The sequence below is a fragment of the Canis aureus genome, chromosome 35, assembly GCF_053574225.1.
Source record: "Canis aureus isolate CA01 chromosome 35, VMU_Caureus_v.1.0, whole genome shotgun sequence".
In the NCBI taxonomy this organism is placed as follows: Eukaryota; Metazoa; Chordata; class Mammalia; order Carnivora; family Canidae; genus Canis; species Canis aureus.
The window spans coordinates 2,985,547-3,005,417 of NC_135645.1; the positions used below are offsets into that span (position 1 = coordinate 2,985,547).

The 19,871-nt window shown below is 50.9% G+C and overlaps 1 long non-coding RNA gene across 1 annotated transcript; it reads left to right on the forward strand.

Annotated features, from left to right (window-relative positions):
- Window positions 1-3,410: 3,410 nt before the first annotated feature.
- LOC144305317 (uncharacterized) lies at window positions 3,411-13,908 on the forward strand. The gene is made up of 3 exons (XR_013372367.1): window positions 3,411-3,761; window positions 11,385-11,538; window positions 13,126-13,908. It is a non-coding gene; the product is annotated as an uncharacterized LOC144305317 (long non-coding RNA).
- Window positions 13,909-19,871: the final 5,963 nt, after the last annotated feature.

A 19,871-nucleotide genomic window follows, 5' to 3' on the forward strand; every position in this document is an offset into this window, starting at 1 on the left:
ACGCTCATTGAACTATCTTTTCCTAAAATCCCTCAGTGTGTTTGGCTTGGTCTTTGACAACCGGGCATCCCTCATGTCTGTGCACTTAGTGGACAACATACGTCGTTGAGAACTTTAATGATCTCTGCTAAACATCGCCTGTTAGACTCGCCCATCCCTTCCAACTTGCCAATATCTCAGCCTCTGATTTGGCGGCGACTGCCACCAAGGTGGGCTCCGTGGCCTCTGCAGCTTCTCCCTGGAGTCAGGATGCAAGTGATGAGAAGAGACTCATATGGGGATATCAAGCTCTTTTCCGATAAGACTAAAGAAGTTACAGTTTATTAAACATCTACTGGGCACCTGGGGGGGCTCAGTGGTTGGGTGTCTGCCTTCAGCTCAGGTGGTGACCCTGGGGTCCTGGGATGGAGTCCCACATCGGGCTCCCTGCATGGAGCCTGCTTCTCCCTCTGCCTGTGTCTCTGCCTCTCTCTCTCTCTGTGTCTTTCATGAATAAATAAATAAAATCTTTGAAAAACCCCAAACCATGTACTATGCATTATGCACTACACATTTGTTAGCTCATTGATCATCACACACCGCCCCCCGCCCCCACACCCCAGGGTAAGTATTAGGGTCTCCATGTGAAGGTGCAGAAACTGGAAATCAGAGAGAGGAGCCCTAAGGGGCCGCCCCGCCCCGCGCCGCGCGCACCTGCCGCCAGGTGGCAGTGTGCCCAACGAGCCAGGCGCTCGCCGCCACCTGAACCCAGGGCAAAGCTGCCTTTTCCCCCCCCAAGCCGGTCAAAGCAGCACCGGCTCTTATTGACATGCTTAAAACTGGATTATTCAATAGAATAAACATTAACCCAGAAGCCACATTTCTCGGGATAAAAAAAACATATAATAAACAGACCTTTGAACTTGGACCCTTCTAGCCCAGATTTCATCAATAAAATCCCTTAGGGGAAAGTGCTCCTAAGTTATCCGCACCTGCATGATGCGCCCTAATTTTCTGCCCACTGTTTGCTGCCCCCCTCACCCCGACCCCGACGCACCTCGGCAGGAATTGAGGCTGCAGGGCCCACCTGGGCGGGGGGCTAGGACCCGGGCCTCTGGTCTGGGCCCTCCTGGGGGTTCGCAGATCTCGGGAGACCATCCCCACGCACTAGCATCCATGGTTGGGAGGAAGGACCTGCCTCTCTCTTTTTTCTTTTCTTTAAAGATTTTATCTATTTATTCATGAGAGAGGCAGAGAGAAGCAGAGGGAGAAGCAGGCTCCTTGCAGGGAGGGGGACTCGATCCCGTGACCCCGGGGTCACGCCCTGGGCCCAAGGCAGGTGCTCAACCCCTGAGCCACCCGGGCGTCCTGACCTGCCTCTTTCTGACCTAAGACCCCACAAACCCCCTCTAATCATTTCCCCAGCCTTCCAGTTACAGTTTGAGATTTTTCTGCATCCTTAAAAATTTTTTTTTGAATTTTTTTCTTTTTAGAGTTCCTGAACAAGCCTGAGGGTTTTGCTCTCTGATTTCCCCCGCTTGATCAGCAGCATATTTTTCAAACCGTTTGAACACAAGCACACGCTCGTATTGTCAAACTGTACTATATTTCAACAGAAATAGAGCATAACAGGGATGTTGTTAACATTCCAGTACATGCTGGTTCTGCCCGGATGGTCCAGGGTTGGGCACCCAGCTGCTCCCAGGGGAGTCCCTGGTTGTGAGCGGCCCACCGCCTCGTGCCTGGGGAAGGGTGTCCCTGCTGGGGGCTCTGGGGGGGCGGGGGCAGGCCCTAGGCTGCAGCCCAGGGGTTCTGAAGTGGAGTTTCAGGCCTGGGTTGACCCCTGGCTCCACCTTCTAGAAATTCTGTGATTTCAGGTCATCTATCTAGGGGGCCGAGCCCGCTTTCTCGGTGCAGAGTGTGGCTAATATAGCACCTACTGTGCAGAGATGTCGCATCAGACACAGTAGCGCACGTCAGATGTTTAGGACGTGCCCGGCCCGCCGGCCTCAGTGCTCAGTAACGTTGGCTGTGGTTCAGTTTAAGGAGTCAGGGAGAGCGTGAGATCACGGCCCCCTGCTGCTGCTGCGCCCACAGAGAGCATCGCAGTCTGTGCCATGGTCTCAGTGTCGTGTCCCAGCTCATGTATAGATCGAAGTCCTAATGCCCCACGGGACAGAATTAGGAGATGACACTGCTGGTCCTGAGGTTGGGGCCCTCACGAAAGGGATTAGTGCTCTTATATTATATGTGTGTGTGTGTATATATATATTTATTTATGATTTTATTTATTTATTTATTTATTTATTTATTTATTTATTTATTCATGAGAGACCGAGAGAGAGAGGCAGAGACCCAGGCAGAGGGAGAAGCTGGCTCCTCGCAGGGAGCCCAACGTGGGACTCAATCCTGGGACCCCGAGGTCACGCCCTGGGCCTAAGGCAGATGCCAAACTCCTGAGCCCCCCAGACGACCCGGGATTAGTGTTCTTATATAAGAGACCCCACAGAACTCCCTTGCCCCTTCTGCCAGGCGAGGATGCAGCAAAGAGCTGGCAGTTGGCAACCCTGAAGGCAGAGGGTCTGCCCCAGCATCTGACCGTGCTGGCACCCAGAACGGTAAGAAAGGAATTTCTGTTATTTATAAGCCACCTAGTCTGTGGTATTTTGTTATACCAGCTCAGAAGGAAGAAGAGAGTCTAATTTTCTCAAATAACTAGATGTCTTGCTTTACCAGCTTGAATGAAAATAAGACTCTATCTTTTAAGGCGCAAATCAGTGATTCCAAGCAGCCAATACACTACGTATTAAGAGTGCCTTCCCCTTATTTGTCTAATGTACTTTAATAAAGTTTTCAAGAGGTAAATGTTTAAATCAAAAATTAAAAAAAAAGAAGGATGCCTGTTGGTGACTCAGTAGTTGAGCATCTGCCTTCGGCTCAGGTCGTGACCCCGGGGTCCCGGGATCGAGTGCCGCCTCGGGCCCCTGCATGCATAGAGCCTGCTTCTCCCTCTGCCTGGGTCTCTGCCTCTCTCTGTGTGTCTCTCATGAATGAATGAATGAATGAATGAATGAATGAATGAATAAATAAATAAATAAATAACTCTTTTAAAAAGGAGAGCATCCTACACTAATAGTAGGAAACCAATCGGAGACCCCGGGGTGCTTCGCAGTCCTGGTCACTTGACCTCTGAGAAGATGGGAGCAGGTCAAAGGGGCCACCCTTCAGTGGCTGTGCTGAGGTGGCCGGCAGCCGAGTGTGAGGCTGCGTCCCCTCGGGCAGCCGTGGGCCACCGAGGCCTGCCTCCCTCACCGCAGGGGTTTCTTGGGGCCGGGACTGGGACGAGGAGTCCTCTCCGGGCAGCAGGACGGGCAGCACCGGGCAGCGTGGGCTCCCCGGAGCCGGTGTTTCGGGGAGACTGAGCCGTTGAGCTCATCCACACACAGGCCCTGGGCAGCCGGTGCTAGTCTCCCCCATAGCTCAGGAAGAGAAGCCCCCCCCTCCCCCAGGCTGGGACTTTCCCTCGCTGCACCTGCTGGCAGAAGAAAAAAAAAAAAGAGCCCAGTGATGCTAGGAACCCTCTCCTCTAGGCAGGATCAACTCACCCGCATCACCAGAGCGCTCCCTGCCCTCCCAAAACCCAAGTGGGGGCCCTAATACTGCAGAGGAGGCTCTTGCTCTCCCAGGCCTAAGGGCCACCCTCATTCCTGCCCATTCCCTTCGGGAGAAACAGCCGTCCTGTTGCCTCTAAGTTCTGATGAGGGAAGGGAAGCCTGAGGGAGGTAAGTGGCTGCCCACTACCCCCCCCCCTCCCGCCAGCCATCGGGCTGAGCCCACACTCCTGACACCCAGCCTGGAACCCCTTCCCCAGACGCAATGGGCCCAGGGAGAACAGTGAAATTGCAAGGAAGAGCGAAGGGCAGGGGCAGGGGGCAGGGCAGGGCAGTTAAGTCAGCCCTGCACAGTGTTGCGTGAGCAGTTGATGAGGGTGGAAGTGATGAGGGGCCCACTGGATGCTGGTTTTCAATTTTAGTAGGAACTTCCCTCAAGAGTTCCTCAAGAGTTGTGCAATTAGGTGCTTAATGAATCAGAAGCACTTTTTCTTTTCTTTTTTTTTTTTTTTTGAAGATGAGAAGGAAATACCCCGCGCAGGTTCATGGGCTGTGGGGGCTGCTTAAAAACCAAAACCAAAACCATGAAGGCTGGGGACGGTGAGTTCTGCTCATTTGCATAGGAGCTGCCAGGAATTTGTAGATTGAATTTGGGCCCTAACAAGGCGCGCATACAATCAAATTAACTAATTAGCGCAAATGTCTGCAACTGCTCTCGGGACAATCACGCAACCGGGGAGCGCGAGGACCCGGGAACTTCACAGTCTCGCTCTATCCCCCGCAGCTGCCTGGGCGCAGGCCGCACCGGGCCTCCCGCAGCCCTGGGGGGCGGGGCCGAGGCCGGAGGTCACACCTGTGCTGCCGGCTGGGCCGGACCCCTCCGCGCCGCCCCCGCCCTGGGGTGCTCTTCTGTATTGAAACCCGGAGCAGCTCAGGACCACGTAGCGTCGCGGGGCTCGGGGGCGCAGGTGAGCAAGGAGGGCATCAGCGCCGGGCTGGGGCTCCTGGGGGGCATCCCAGCTGCCCGGGGCGCTCGCCGCAGGCCCGTGGGCAAGAAGCCTGGGAGAAATGTGTTGCTCCGTGCACCGGCCGTGCATCGTCCGTGCACCCTCCGCGCACCTTCCGCGCACGGTCCGTGCACCCTCCGCGCACCCTCCGCGCATCGTCCGTGCACCCTCCGCGCACCCTACGTGCATCGTCCGTGCACCCTTCGCGCACCCTCCGTGCATCGTCCGTGCACCCTCCGCGCACCCTCCGTGCACCTCCGTGCGCCCTCCGTGCACCTGTCGCTCTTGGGGTGGCACCCCGCCTGGTACCTTCCGAGGGACCCTGAGCCGTTTGAGGTGAGGGGCTCGGCCCTGAGACCTGGGACGGCGCTAGCTTGTGGCCGAGCGTGGGGACCTCCCCCAGACAGGCCCGCGTCCCGGCTCTGGCTTTGGGTGTCCGGGGCCAGGGTGGGGTCGGGGGGCGCCCGAGCAAGGGGGTGCACCCTGGCCCTCGTCCCGGTGCTGTGTTCCTGCTGGAGTGCGTGTGACCCCGCGCCCTACGGAGCTGAGCTCTGCACCTGGGAAGAGACACCTGTGCCGCCGCGGGGTCCCGATGGCCGGGCTGGGAGGCGACCGGCTCACCCCTCGGCTCCGCAGGTCTCCAGCCCTGAAGCCGTCGGCGAGAGCTTCCCGTGGGCTCCGTGGCGCGCCCAGCCCGGGGGCCCGCGGGGGGCGCCCCCACCTGGCGGCCGGGCAGCGCGGCCCCGCCCCCACCTGGCGGCCGGCCCGAGGGGGCGGGGCGTCGGCCGTAGCCCCGCCCCCAGGCCGCCGCGCAGGCCCCTCCCCGGCAAGTCGGGGGGCGGGGGGCGGGGGCGCGGTTGTGGGGCGCCAGGTACGCCCGGCTCATCGCCTGTGAGGTCCGCAGCGGCGTGAGCATCCGAGAGGCAGATGCACTCGCGTGGCTTTGGGGGGCCCCAGCGTGGACCCCACTCCCTCCCCGACGGTGGCTCGGCCTCAGCGGGCTCGGGCTGCTAAGGCTTGGCCGGGGCGGAACCACTGCCGGCCGCAGCGCCGTGCCCAGGTGCCCAGGTGCCCAGGTGCCCAGGTGCGGGCTCCGGGGTCGCGAGGCCGCAGCGCCCCCAGCTGCGCGTCTCCCTCCGCGGGGCCTTCACGGGAAAGCTCTCTCCACCTCTGGGGATCCACCAAGAAGTTGGAAGACTGGCCCCACCTCCCAGGACTCCCCAGGCGGATGGGTGGGGAGGGGGGATTCCAGTCCCTCATCCCGCCCGGGAGGTCCAGGGGTGCCGGGTACTTCACCTCCAACAAAGGCTCCGTGGGGTCACCTGCACCTGCTGCTTCTGTACCTGTCGCTGTAAAACAAAGCGCTGCAAAAACCAGAGCCTCCGAAGGACCATGACGACCGTTGACTTGTGCGTGATCCTACAGCCCGGGCCAGGCTCAGGGGGGACAGTCTGCTCTGCACGGTGTCGCCTCCAGAGTGACCCAGTGACCTGGCCGTGGGCTGGCGCTGAGCCCTGGCTGGGGGGTCAGCCGGGTTGTCGGCTGGGGGCTCGGGTTCTTCTCCGTGTGGCGTTGGGCTTCCTCACAGCATGGAGGCCGAGCGCCCACAGGGAGGAAGGGGGCTGCCAGGCCGGTTCGGGGCCCAGCCCACAGGGTCCCTTCCAGCACATGCTGCTGGGGCAGCAGTCTCAGGCCAGCTCAGATTCTGGCAGGCGAGCAGGTGCCTCTGCTGGATGGGCGAGCGGGCCGCGTGCAAAGGCAGATGGTGGCATCTTTGTAGACGGGGCCACGGCCACACCGCCAGGCCTCTGGAGCCCAGGGGGTGTGCGGAGCCTGGAGCTGCCCCCTGCTCTGCAGTGGGGTACACAGTCGTGCTGGCTCAGGGCTTGGAGGCAGAACCCGGGGCTTGCTGGCGTCAGGATCATCCAGGCGAGCGGGAGTGTTTCCCGCGGGTCAGAAGCGACCACGCAGGAGGGAGCCCACGGGGTCCCAGCGGGAGGCTCGAGGTGAGATGGCACAAGAGGCCACCCAGGGTGCAGATGCACCTGCGGGTCAAGGGAACTCTGGGAGGAGGGTCCTGGGGTGAGAGTCTCTGCAGGACCCATAGAAGCACCCGCAGCAGCAGGTCTGTTCTAGACCAGCCCCGAGGTGCCGGGGGCCAGGGTGCCCAGGTGCCCAGCGAGCCACCGCCGCTTCCCTCCTCCGCCCTCTCCTTCATCTGCTGATGGGCCCCCCGGCGAGGTGGGGGCGACGGAGTGGGTCAGGGAAGGAGCCTTTCCCAGAGGCAGTGGCACCAGCTGCTGAGAGGGGGGAGGACTCTAACTCCTGGTGATGCCCTTCAGGGCTAAGGACTGCGGGCGGGGTCTCGCCTACACCTGGGCGCACAGGGGCTCAGGCGGCTCCGTTTTCATCCTGTAGCAGAAGAGAAGCTTAAAGGGCACTGGGAGGCCAAAAAAACCCAAAAAACAACCCAGTTTAGTCACAAACCAAGCTTGTCCGTCCTACAGATACAATCAGCGAGTGGTACCACGATGAGCCCAGGGTAGACGGCGGGTCTACACCGCTGCTCCACAGCTGGAACGTGGCCACGACCCTGCAGTCCAAGGCCACAGCGGGGCCCGCGTGGCTCAAAGTGTCCCGCAGGAGGTTCTTCCTCTGACCTTGCTCTGGGGGGGGAGCGGGTGGCGGGGAGGAGCAGTTCCCCAGCAAGCTCACCCGCGTCCTGGGCAAGGCTTCGGGGTAGAAAGGGTTTTTGTTTCTCTGTCGGGCGTGGGATCGATCAGATCAAAAAGCTGTCTCCAGGGATCCCTGGGTGGCTCAGCCGTTGAGCATCTGCCTTTGGCTCAGGGCCTGATCCTGGAGACCCGGGATCGAATCCCACGTCGGGCTCCCCGTAGGGAGCCTGTGTCTCTGCCTCTCTCTGTGTCTCTCATGAATAAATAAATAAAATCTTAAAAAAAAAAAAAAAAACTGCCTCCGACCCTGTGGCCCTGCGGCCCTGGCACGGAGGTCTGTCTCTCTCTGCCTTGGGTCTCGGTGGCGCTCACCTGTCGCCGACCGGCCTTGGGCTGCGCGCCGGGGCAAGGCCTTCAGTGGCCCCGGCCGGGCCTCTGGTTGACGGTGCGGTCGCGGGGCCAGCGAGGGCAGCGGTGGCCCGGGAAGGCCGGCCACGGTAGTGCGATGCGAGCCCGAGCTGCAGGGTCCCCTCACGAGAGCAGACGCTCTTGCCAGTGAAGGAGCAGCGCCCCCGCCTCCCGCGCACAGCTCCCCCTTGATGCCCCCGCTGTGGATCCATCCGTCACCCTTCGCTCACGATCCGGGAGCTGAGACACGCCTCGCCCACTGGAACGGGTCTTGCCGACAGCTCGGGGCGAACACACGAGAAATGAACAGAGTAATATGGGAGCAGCCATCTGGCTCACCAGGCAGAGCGGACCTGTGACTCTCCAGAAGTTCCTCTCTGATCCCAGACCTCCTGGCTGGGAGGGTGGATGCCACCTGGGCCACCTCGGCCACCTCTACCTGCGAAGTCTGAGGTCAAGACAATGAGGCTGGTTGGGGGAAAAGTGGATTCCCCCCTCCTCCTGCCTAGGGCCTCATTTAATAATCCATCTTCTTAGCTGAAGAACCTCTTCCTCCCAGAGGGGATCCGCCCTGGCAATGACATCGTGTCAAGGAAGTGTGGATGTCGCACTGCCCCTTTCCCCACTCCGAAGGATGTCCAGATCGGGTTCAAATGATATTTCAATACCATAACCCCAAGATTCATCTAGCAAGGATTCATATATTCATATAAACATAACAGTAAAGCTTGGATCCAGATTCTTTTTAACTCTTTTTTTTTTTTTAAGATTTTATTTATTTATTCATGAGAGACACAGAGAGAGAGAGAGAGAGGTAGAGACACAGGCAGAGGGAGAAGCAGGCTCCACGCAGGGAGCCTGATGTGGGACTTGATCCCGGGACTCCAGGGTCACACCCTGGGCCAAAGGCAGGTGCTAAACCTCTGAGCCATCCCGGGATCCCTTCTTCTTAACTCTTAAATTGCCAATAAAATCTCCTGGGATGCTTCTAGTCATTGGCACCCTCCCCCAATCTTTGTGCTTCATCTGGCCACAGTTAGGTGCAGGCATGGGTGATGGTTTGAAAACATCCTATGTTCTTTGGCACTCTCCCCTTTGGGAGGTAGGGCTTAGTTTTGCCCATATGGTATGGGCCGGAGTTAATGACTCACTTAGAACAAACAGAATATTCTGGAAGCGATGGTATCTGACTTCTGAGACTAGTTCAACAAAGGCTTGTGGGCTTCCTTCTTGGGTTCTCTCCTGACTTGCTCATTCCAGAGGAAGCCAGCTGCCATGTTAGGAGAACACTCAAGCAGCACTTTGGAGAGGCCCATGTGGCAAGGAACAATGGTGTGCCGCCCACAACCAATGCCAGGCGTGTTAGTGAGTCACCTTAGATCCCCCAGGCCCTGTCCAGCCTCCAGACACCTGCAGCCCTGGCGTCTTGACTGCAGTCTCGTGGGAGACCTCAGGCCAGAAAAACCCAGCTAAGCTGTTGCCAGATTCCTACCCCTGCAAACAGTTTGAGACCACAAATGTTTCTTGTTTTCCACTAAGTTTGGGGGTTATTTGTTATACAGCAACACGTGACTGATACTTTGTGACTTGCTTTGATCTGTGAAGGACGGACAGAAGTGTCATTTGCAGGGAGAAGCCCTAAGAACAAGGTACAGTTCTCTGTGGGGTTTTTTTCCTAGTCACTTTCTACCTGGTGGCAGCCTCATCGGCCTGCCCTGGAGTCAGCGGCCCAGCAGGGGAAAGATGACGTAGACAGAAGAGACGTTGAGGAGACTTTTGCGACAGAACCAGCCACGGGCCTGACCTCCTCCTGCTCCTGCTTAGCAGAAACCAACAGGGGAGGGTGAAGCATCTCAGGCCCGCTTTACCAGCCCCAACCTGAAGTGGCAGCAGACGCAGTAGTTGCCGGAACTGGGGTTGCGGCCTAGCTGCAGGAGAGGCCTACTTGATAGGACCCTGACCAGTAACCTTAGGTAAAGACAAGCAGCGGCTGGTCGCCAACAGCCCTGCAGGGCGGGCTCTGGAGACCAAGCATCCAACCTTCCCTCCTGCTGGGGCTTTCCACCAGCCAGCCTGTGTAGGCTCAAGATTGGTGTCGACCCTGTTTAAATGACCCTTTAAAAATGGTACCCAACAGCTCCGTCTTTTAGCTCTTTAGGGGTGCAATTTGTAGCTTACTCATTTTGATGGTTCATTGAGAGGAAATTTTTCTTAGGAGAGCTGTACCGCTGAAGCCATTTTGAAGTTCTTCTGTGCAAGAAATGGACAGAATCTGGGGATCCCTGGGTGGCGCAGCGGTTTGGCGCCTGCCTTTGGCCCAGGGCGTGATCCTGGAGACCCGGGATCGAATCCCACGTTGGGCTCCCTGCGTGGAGCCTGCTTCTCCCTCTGTCTGTGTCTCTGCCTCTCTCTCTCTCTCTCACTCTCTCTCTCTGTGTCTCTCATGAATAAATAAATAAATTCTTAAAAAAAAAAACCTATGCCAACTGGAGATCTCCACTCTCTCATTAGAGCCTTGTTATTCTAGTGAGGTCAGTTCCACCAAGTGTCCACCACCCAGGCATCCTTTCCTTGGGACTTCGGATAGGTCATGGTTAATCACCAATGCTGGAGATTAAAAACCCCTTCTTGAGAAGTAAGTATTGGCTCTTGCCCAGCGTGGTCATTCTTGATGTTTGTACTGTGTGCAACGCTGGCCTGCTCTGCTGGTTGTATAGGAAGTCCAAAAGTCATAAATAGTCACAGGGTAATGTTAGCTCTTTCTTACAAACTTTCAATGAAACTTTCTTGACAATTTGAGGATAATTGATGGGTTGGTTTCCAAGGGCTGCTGCAACAAAGTAATACACCCTGGGTGGCTTAAAGCAACAGGAATTTGTTTTCTAGCAGTTCCAGTGGCTGGAAGTCCAAAATCAAGGTCTTGGCAGGGCTGTGCTCCCTCTAAAGTCTATAGGGGAGGATCCTTCCTTGCCTCTTCCAGTTTCTGGGAGACCCAGCTGTTCCTTGGCCTGTGACAGCATCAACGCAATTGCTTCCATCTTCTCATGGTTGTCCTCCCTTTGTGTCCCTTTTCTTATGAGGACACCAGTCATATTGGATTAGAGCCCACACTCCTCCAGCGTGACTTCGTTTTAACTAATTACACCTGCAGCAATCCTATTTCCAAATAAGATCACACTCTGAGAGGGCTAGGACCCTCCCTTTGGTCCTATCTTTTTGGTGGATGCAATCAACCCTCAAAAAATAGAGAAGAATTTACAACTAGTACATAGGCCTAGACCTCTCGTTAGAGCTCCTTGTTTGTTTGTTTTGTCAACTTAAAAAAACACCTGTCAAGTAGAATGTACATAGACCCTTTGTATATGAGAAAAATCTATGATGTTCTGTTCTGAGACATCTAATATTGGAAAGAAACAGTTTACTAGACTCTCAGAGCACTGGCCCAACATCAAATTAAAATAATGGTGTGTCTGTCAGGGTGGGGAGCATGGCAAGGGATCCTCAAATAGGATAAATATAGCCCATCTTCCCAGAGCACCAATTTTGTTAGAACTTTTAAGGGGGAAACACATTTTTATGTATAACACATTATGAAACAGACTGTAAAATTCACATGAATTTTAAATATAAATTGCAAATCTTCAAAGAAATTTTAGCTTACAGCTGGCCCTTTTGGGCTACAACCTCTTCTCACCCACCCCCAGCTCGTCTTCACGTGAGGGTGCTTTCATGGCAAAGCTTGAAGAAGCACAGGATCTGCAAGTGCCTTGCTGGTGGTAGAGCTCCACGTTGGGGAGGAAGACAAAATATGACCAGAAGACAAAACACCTGCACCCTGCCTCTCAGCTGTTCGCATAAGTACGTTCCCGAGGTTAGGGCAGCTTTCTTGCCCTGTATGTTTATGGCAGGTTCATAGAGAGCCGTTCAGGCAAATGGGCTTAACAGGATTTCTTTATAACTTGTTTAGAGAGGGAATCCCTGGGTGGCTCAGCGGTTTGGTGCCTGCCTTTGGCCCAAGGCGTGGTCCTGGGATCTCAGGATCAGGTCCCACTTCGGGGTCCCTGCATGGAGCCTGCTTCTCCCTCTGCCTGCGTCTCTGCCTCTCTCTCTGTGTGTGTCTCTCATGGATAAATAAATAAAATCTTATAAAAAAAATAAACTGTTTAAAGATAGTAAGGGATCTGAGCATCCAGTTCCGGGGGGTGGGTGTGTAGGGGATATGTTTCCCCTACCAAAAAGCAATTCTCCAACACCAGCTGGGGGTGTTACAATTCAACCCAGTTCTGACACTATCTACCCGGAGATGGTGTCAGATCCCCATAAGATAAGGGCACAGTCCCACAAGACTGTAACCCTTCCACCCTGCACCCCCAATCCTGTCACTTCAGTCACTAGCCCAGGTTAAGTCCAGGTTCTTACCTGTGCTTCTGACCAACAGGCTATAGATTGGAGGTTCCAGCTATCTTTCTTTGTTTTTTTTTTTTTTTGTTTGTTTGTTTTAAGATTTTATTTATTCATTCGAGAGAGAGAGAGAGAGAGGCAGAGACACAGGCAGAGGGAGAAGCAGGCTCCATGCAGGGAGCCCGATGTGGGACTTGATCCTGGGACTCCAGGATCATGCCCTGGGCCTACGGCAGGCGCTAAACCACTGAGCCACCCAGGGATCCCCCCTTTTCTAGTTTCTTTTTTTTTCTTTTTTTTTTTTTTAAAGATTTTATTTATTCATGAGAGAGAGAGAGAGAGAGAGAGGCAGAGACCCAGGCAGAGGGAGAAGCAGGCTCCATGCAGTGAGTCCGACGTGGGACTGGATCCCGGGACTCCAGGATCACGCCCTGGGCTGAGGGCAGGCGTTCAACCGCTGAGCCCCCCGGGCTGCCCATATTTCTTTGGATTCAATTAATTTGCTAGAACGGCTCACAGAACTCAGGAAAACATTTAATTTACTAGATTACTGGTTACTTATGAAAGGATAGAACAGGAGCAGCCAGGAGAAAAAGATGCAGAGGACAAGGGATGGGAGGGGTCATGGAGCTTCCATGCTCTCTGGGTAAACCACTCTCCCTGGATCCCCAAATGTTCACCAACTCAGAAGCTCTCCGAACCCTGTCCTTCTGACCTGTTATGGAAGCTTCATTACACAGACAGGGCTGATTAAATCATTGCCCATTGGCAACTGCTCCACCCTCCATCCATCTCCCCTCCTCGAGGTCGGGAGGTGGGACTAAAAGCTCTCCCCCGATAGTTGGCTCCTTTGGTAGCCAGCCCCCCATCTTTAGGTGATTTCCAAAAGTCACCGCAGTAACATAAAGTCGGTTGTGGTTGAAAGGGACTTGTTGTGAATAACAAGACCCTCGTTTCACCCCTTGGCTCTGACTGAAGTGATTTCAGAAACTGAGGACAAGAGACCAAATATTACAACAAAACATGCTCTTCTTTCTCTTCCAGTTCAGGAAATTCCAAAGGTTTGGGCAGCTCTGAGCCAGGAATGGGGATGAAGACCAAATATACACTTCCTGTTATGAATTACATCGTCACAGATAGCCTGCAGGGTGCTTCGATACCCTTTACCTGGGGATTTGCATAATCAATGGCTGCTTGATCTTAGACCCCAGAGAAAGCTGCCTCCACAGAAGAATTCGTTAGAATTCTTTGTCATACTGGACAATGAAAATTATGTAACTTATTGTGTTTCTTTTTTGCTTCATTGCCAGAAATCTTAAAACCAAATTTCTTAGATCTTATAATATGTTCAACTCTGATGCCAGCAAATGCCTGCTCCTTCTGCCACCTTCAGATGGACTCTGAGCTGTTCCTGTCCTATACGTCAAGTCTTGTTTTGGTGTTGGAAACAGCCTACTCAGGAAGAGAGTGGGGCACAAATTATAATGAAAATCTTTTTTTTCAATCAGCTTTAAAAAGGATGGGATCAATTTACAACCAGAATTCAGGTGTAAGACCAAAAAGCCATGAACACAGACTAAAAGACAAGTCAAGCACTAAAGAGGAACAGCTGATGGATATTACTTTTTAATTTTTTTAATTTTTTTTATTTTTTTATTTTTTTGGATATTACTTTTTTAAAAAAGGAAAATCTGGGATGCCTGGGTGGCTCAGCAGTTGAGCATCTGCCTTTGGCCCAGGGCGTGATCCTGGAGTCCCAGGATCAAGTCCCACATCGGGCTTCCTGCATGGAGCCAGCTTCTCCCTCTATGTCTCTGCCTCCCTCTCTCTGTGTCTCTCATGAATAAATAAATAAAATCTTTAAAAAAAAAAAAAAAGGAAAATCTATGTACATTCACTTATTCTGCTATCATAAACAATGCTGCAATGAATACCTATGTGCATAAACCTCTGATTTGTTCTTGAACGTATATTTCTGGAAGTGAAATGATTCCCCTTCTGGTGTAACGATTCTCAAGGGCAAATTAATTTGCTATTGTGTATGAGGATGTTTTGGGTCACAAGAGATGTAGTGTAACAACACAGTGGCCAGGACTCGACCCTAGATTCTGGTTCCGCTGGGTTCTGGCTGGCTTCAAGTCCTCATTCCCCTACTGAGTAGAATTAAAAGTTTACTTTGAGGGGATCCCTGGGTGGCTCAGCGGTTTAGCGCCTGCCTTCGGCCCGGGTCCTGGAGATCTGGGATCGAGTCCCACTTGGAGCCTGCTTCTCCCTCTGCCTGTGTCTTTGCCTCTCTCTGTGTCTCTCATGAATAAATAAATAAAATATTAAAAAAAAATAAAAGTTTACTCTGAGAGATAATAGTAAACACAATGGTGTACTCAGAAAAAAATAGAAACGATATAGCAAGGGAACATAAGAACTAGAAAGCATAAAACAAAATGAAAGATGCAAACCCAAACAAAACCATTAGGACAATAAACGTGGGTGGGTTAAGCTTGCCTTGAGTAAAAGACAGTGATTCTCAAGTTGGGCCAGAAGCCATGCGTGAGATTGACTGCTTCGTCACCTTCAGCTGCCTCATGTCTGTGAAATCTAGCTCCCACATCCAACTCGCCCCAGACTCTCCCCTTGTCGTGGTGTGTAGATGGTCCCTCAACCCAATGGAGTCTCTTCAGCCCTTGTCTTTCTTAACTTCTTTGAACTATCTGGTGCTATTAGCCGCATCCTTCCTCTTGACACAGGCTTATATAAAGTTGCATGTTTTCTGGTTTTCTTCCTATCCCACTGCCTACCCTTTCTAAGTATCTTTTTCCTTTGCCCATCTCTTAAATGTTGGCACTCTTCCTCGGGGGTCTGTCCTAGATTATTTTTCTTTCTCTCTTTCTGTAAACACTCCTAAAGCTTTGATGATCACTCACATGCTGATGGATCCCAAATCTAGAATTCCAGTCCTGGTCTCAGGAGAGATCCTGAGCTCCAGATCTGTATGTCCAACTGCATATTGGACATTTCTACTTCGGAATTTCGTAGGACTCTCAAACTCAACATTGCCCAACTGAATCTGTCATTTCTCCCATTTCTTTTTCCTGCTACTAGAAAGTGGTACCACCTGGCTGCTAAAGTTGGAAATCTGGGATCCAGCTTTGAGTCCTTCTCCCTTAAGCACCCACATCAAATGGACCAGCCTCTCCTAAATGTTTTCCAAAGTCCATTTGTTTCTTTGGAAGCCCACTTGCCCTTTCTTGCCTGGCCTGCCGAGCAGCTTTGGAAATGGCCTCCCTACATTAGTCACGCTACACTACAACCCAGTGTCTACGGTGTTCCAGAGTGCTGCTTCTATCACAAAAACATTGACCGTGACACTTCCCTGCCTAACGTCCTTCAGAGACAAGTCCCTTTGTGACCTGCCACTGAATTTCTTTTGTCTCGAGTGTGCCTTACTCTCTTTACACTCATGCTGTTCCTTTGCTCTAAGGTATTATTTACACCACTCTCCTTAGCTTACTTCCTCTCATAATTCAGCTTTCAGATTCAATGTCACTTTCTCAGGAAAATCTAAAGTAGTTCAGGCATCCTGGCCATGTGCTTCGTTATGACTATAAAATTTCTCTATGATTTATTGTAAAACTGTTGAAATTTCTTAATTGCCCTGTTTCCCTGTTGGACTGCAGGGTCCATGGAGACAGGAACTATGTCTATCTTTTTCACCACCATGTGCGCTAGCATTTGGCCCTGAGCCCATCATTAGATGCTCGGTAAACAGTTACTGAATACATGGAAAGACATGCAAAGATGTGTCCTCTTCACATTGCTCAAAATGGCAGAAAAACCTAGAAAATACCTAATTTTCTAACATGAAGGGATAAGTTCAATGAAGTATGACCCTTCGTATATTGAATTACCCATGCGGTCCAGTCATTAGGAATATCACGGTAAAAAAAAATATTCAGTGACATTTGGAAAGATGTTTCTCATACACTGTTAGGTGAGGATGACAGTAGTGCATACAGGGAGTCTGATCATGGTTTTGCTCTTGTGTTTTTAGTTTTCCCTGAGAATTCTTATACTCTTGCGTCTACCTTTCTATTTATTCTGTTATTTTTCTTCTCAGCTTGTTTTCATCCTGTGGCTGTCTGCTCATGTTTTGTGAAAGACCGCTCTTCCTCCATTGTATCAAGGATGCTAAACAGTTTCCCTCTATTTTCTTTTTCATCCTGCAGTAGCCTGCATTTTCAGGAATTTGTCCCTTCTTCTTGTTCGTTAGTTAGGGAGGAAGGGATATGTCCCTTCTCTTATTCAGTAGCATTTTTTCATAGGCTCCATTTTTTTTCTCTTTTTACTTACTTGGATTGAATGAAACAATTATCTCTTGCTTGGGAGATAATAGCATCCTTTTCTTAGATCAACAGCTTGAGAGGAGGTTGGTGTGAATAGTTTCCAGTCAAATTCTGAGTTCTAGAGGACTCTAGTACAGCTTTGCTCACTGAGGTGACATCTTCAACACCTACTGCCTGGCTCTTTGATTCTGTGACCCCATATGGTACATAACAACTTCAATTCCTTTTCCATGAAAAGGAACCAAGGCTTCTAGGGGAAAACACTGATTCCAGGTCTAGGTTGGAAACATACAAAATAAACCTGAACTTCTCGTCATACCAGATAGTGAAGGTTATATGCATCCGAAGGACTCAGGAACTGATTCGAAGGGGCTTTCAATGCCAGTGACGGATAATTTGAACCTCTGTCAAGATAGTTGCAATGGATGGAAACACATCACATAATTAAATCCATGAGTTCACGATACTACCGCCCCCTCCAAGCCCTGATTGGTCTCTGTGGGAGGGTGCTAGAGACCAACTCATTATTTTAAATCAAGGTAGGAAATCAAGCATTTATATTGCCTTTCCTGTATGAACTGTATCACTGAGAAACCAAATACAGATTGTAGAGAATTTCTTTTTATAGAAGCATTACAGTCAATAAATGAAGAAGGAAAGATAGAATTATAATCATTTTGCGACCCGTAATGTAATAATGGATCTAGACTTCAATCACCAGCAGCTGCTAACAATCGCATAAAAAGAGATGCCCGCAGACCTGAAGGGACTCCTGGTGGACGAAAACAGCAGCATCTATCAAGTAGTCTTGCCAAAAAGAAAATCTAACAAACCTGATCGAGCCTCTAGATTCAATTCCCTTTTTACAGGAAATTCAGAAGATCAGAAACATGTTAAACATCTCACCACCACCAACACGAGGATGCGATCATCAAAATCCAGACTGAGGGAAGCTCTCCCCTCTCCCCTCAACGAATAACTTCCCAGAGGACATATAATGGGAAAGGGAGAAAGTATAGGGTCTAAAAAGACACATCCCCAATGTATGGCCTGGATCCTGAGTCAAATTGTTTTAAAAAGTCATATTTATCAGACGGTTGAGAATCTGAGCACTGATGGGATTTCCTACAATATTAAGAAATTATATTAACTGCTTGGCTGATGATGATATTGTGTTAATGGGGAAAAAAAAGTCTGTATTTTTGGGGGCGCCTGGGTGGTTCCGTTGGTTGGGTGTCTGCCTTCAGCTCGGGTCGTGATCCCAGGGTCCTGGGATGGGGTGGGGAGCCTGGAAGTAGGGTTCTCTGCTCAGCAGGGAGCCTGCTTCTTTCTCTCCCTCTGCTCCTCCCCACTGTGCTCTCCCTTTCAAATAAATAAAATCTTTTTCAAAAAGTCTTTATTTTTAAAGTTACATACTAAAATATTTATAGGCAAAATGATAGGCTGTTGAGAGTCTGTTTCAAAAGGTTTTGGGAAAAAATGGTATTGGGGGTAGGGTAGTGAATGGAATATAATAGAAACAAGATTGGCCGTGAATGGATCATTGTTGAACTGGGTGATAGGAACACCCTAGAGGGGGATGCCTGGGTGGCTCAGCCGTTGAGCATCTACCTTTAGCTCAGGTCCTGATCCCAGGTCAGGGGATCGAGTCCCACATCGGGCTCCCTGTGAGGAGCCTGCTTCTCTTTCTATGTCTCTGCCTCTCTCTGTGTCTCTCATGAATGAATGAATAAATAAATATTTTTTTTAAAAAGGAATACCCTAGAGGCTTTTATATGATTATACTAGCCTGCTAATTTTCCGCATCTGATATTCTCTTCAGTGAACAGTTTAAAAAATTGCAATAATCCAAAGACATTCAATGAACTAGCCTCCTGACACTTGACTCTAATACACAGTGCTTGTGCCCTTCCAGTACATGGGGATCAAGCTAAGATCAAGCCAAGTCAAAATGTGCCTTGAAAATCCTTTAAATTTCCCACAAAATAAGTAAATAAGGCATTGTGTACAAACCCTGTAGAGTGATTTTTATGCACATTAGATTTGAAAAACAAAAGGAAGATCCAAAAACTTGGAATACTTTCTCCGCTTGTTTTCCAGGACACCACTGTTTCTCGATTCTCCTCCCACCTAGCTACTTCTTTGCTGCTTTCCCGTCATCCTCCTCTCCATGTCGGAGTGCCCCAGGGAGCAGTTCTCAGATTGCATTTCTATCTACCCTAACTTCCTAGTGAATTCATCAAGCCTTATTTCTTTAAATAATGTCTGTAAACTGATGACTCCCAGATTTCTATCTCTAGCTCAGAATCATTCCCCTGAATGCCAGATTAATTTATCCAATTGCCTACTTGACATGTCCATCTGGAAGTCTAATAAGCATCTCAAATTAACATATTTGAAACAGAATTCTTGATTTCTAAATCCTTCCCATCTTGCTCCCCCTCCAGTGCTCCTCTTCCCTATAAATGGCACCAGTTGCTCAGGCCAAAAGCTTTAGAGCTGTCCTTAATGCCCCCTTTTCCTCTCACATCCCATAGTCAGTCTTTCATTAAACCCTATTTGTTCTTCCTTAAAATATATCCAGAATCCAATCACTTCTTACCACTTTTGCCTGGATTATTTCCGTAGTTTTGCCACTGCTCTTCTGGCTTCTATTCTTGCCCCACTTACTGTTTGTTCTCAAACCTAGCAACCAAGCGGTCTTACATAGATCACATTTACTGCTTCTCTCCAAATCTGCCCATTGTGTCCCATCTTGGAGGAAAATCCAAAGTCTTAATGTGGTTTATGAAGCCTTTCAAAGTATTGTGCAGTGAACTCCACTACTTTCCATGACCCACCTACCCCTCTGACCTTGTGTCTATTATGTTTCGCTGACTTGGCTCCAGCCCCGCTGACTTCACTGCTGTTCCTTGAACATGCCAAGCACCCTACCACCCCGAGACCTGCACCTTCCTGTGCTGCTTTGCTCAGTTCTCACATTAAAACCTCCCATAACATACACACACACTCCTTAGCACTTTCTCCCCACTTATTCTGCTTTATTTTTTCTACAACGCCTATCCTCTGGTCCACTACACATTTTTCATTTATTATCTATCTTCTCTATGGGAATGTAAACTCTTTAAGAATTGGAAATGTGTTTTGTTCACTCACTGCCTACAATAGTTCTTGGTACGGAGAGAGAGAGGCCCATGACATTACCTGAATGGGAAAATCAGAGAGGGAAGGGACAAGAAGAAAGTCTAGATGCCGATGGGTAGGCATGAGATATTAAAGACCCCCCCTTAAATCTCAGCAGTGAGCAGGGATGGGTGGGGAATCTAGAAGTGCTCCTGCTTGTCACCAGGTTTACTCCATTCCATCTTAAACTCCTCAAAGGCTGCCATGCTGTGATATGCTCTGTGGGGAAGCTTATGTTTCAAGAACCCAAGGGATCCTTGGTTCAAG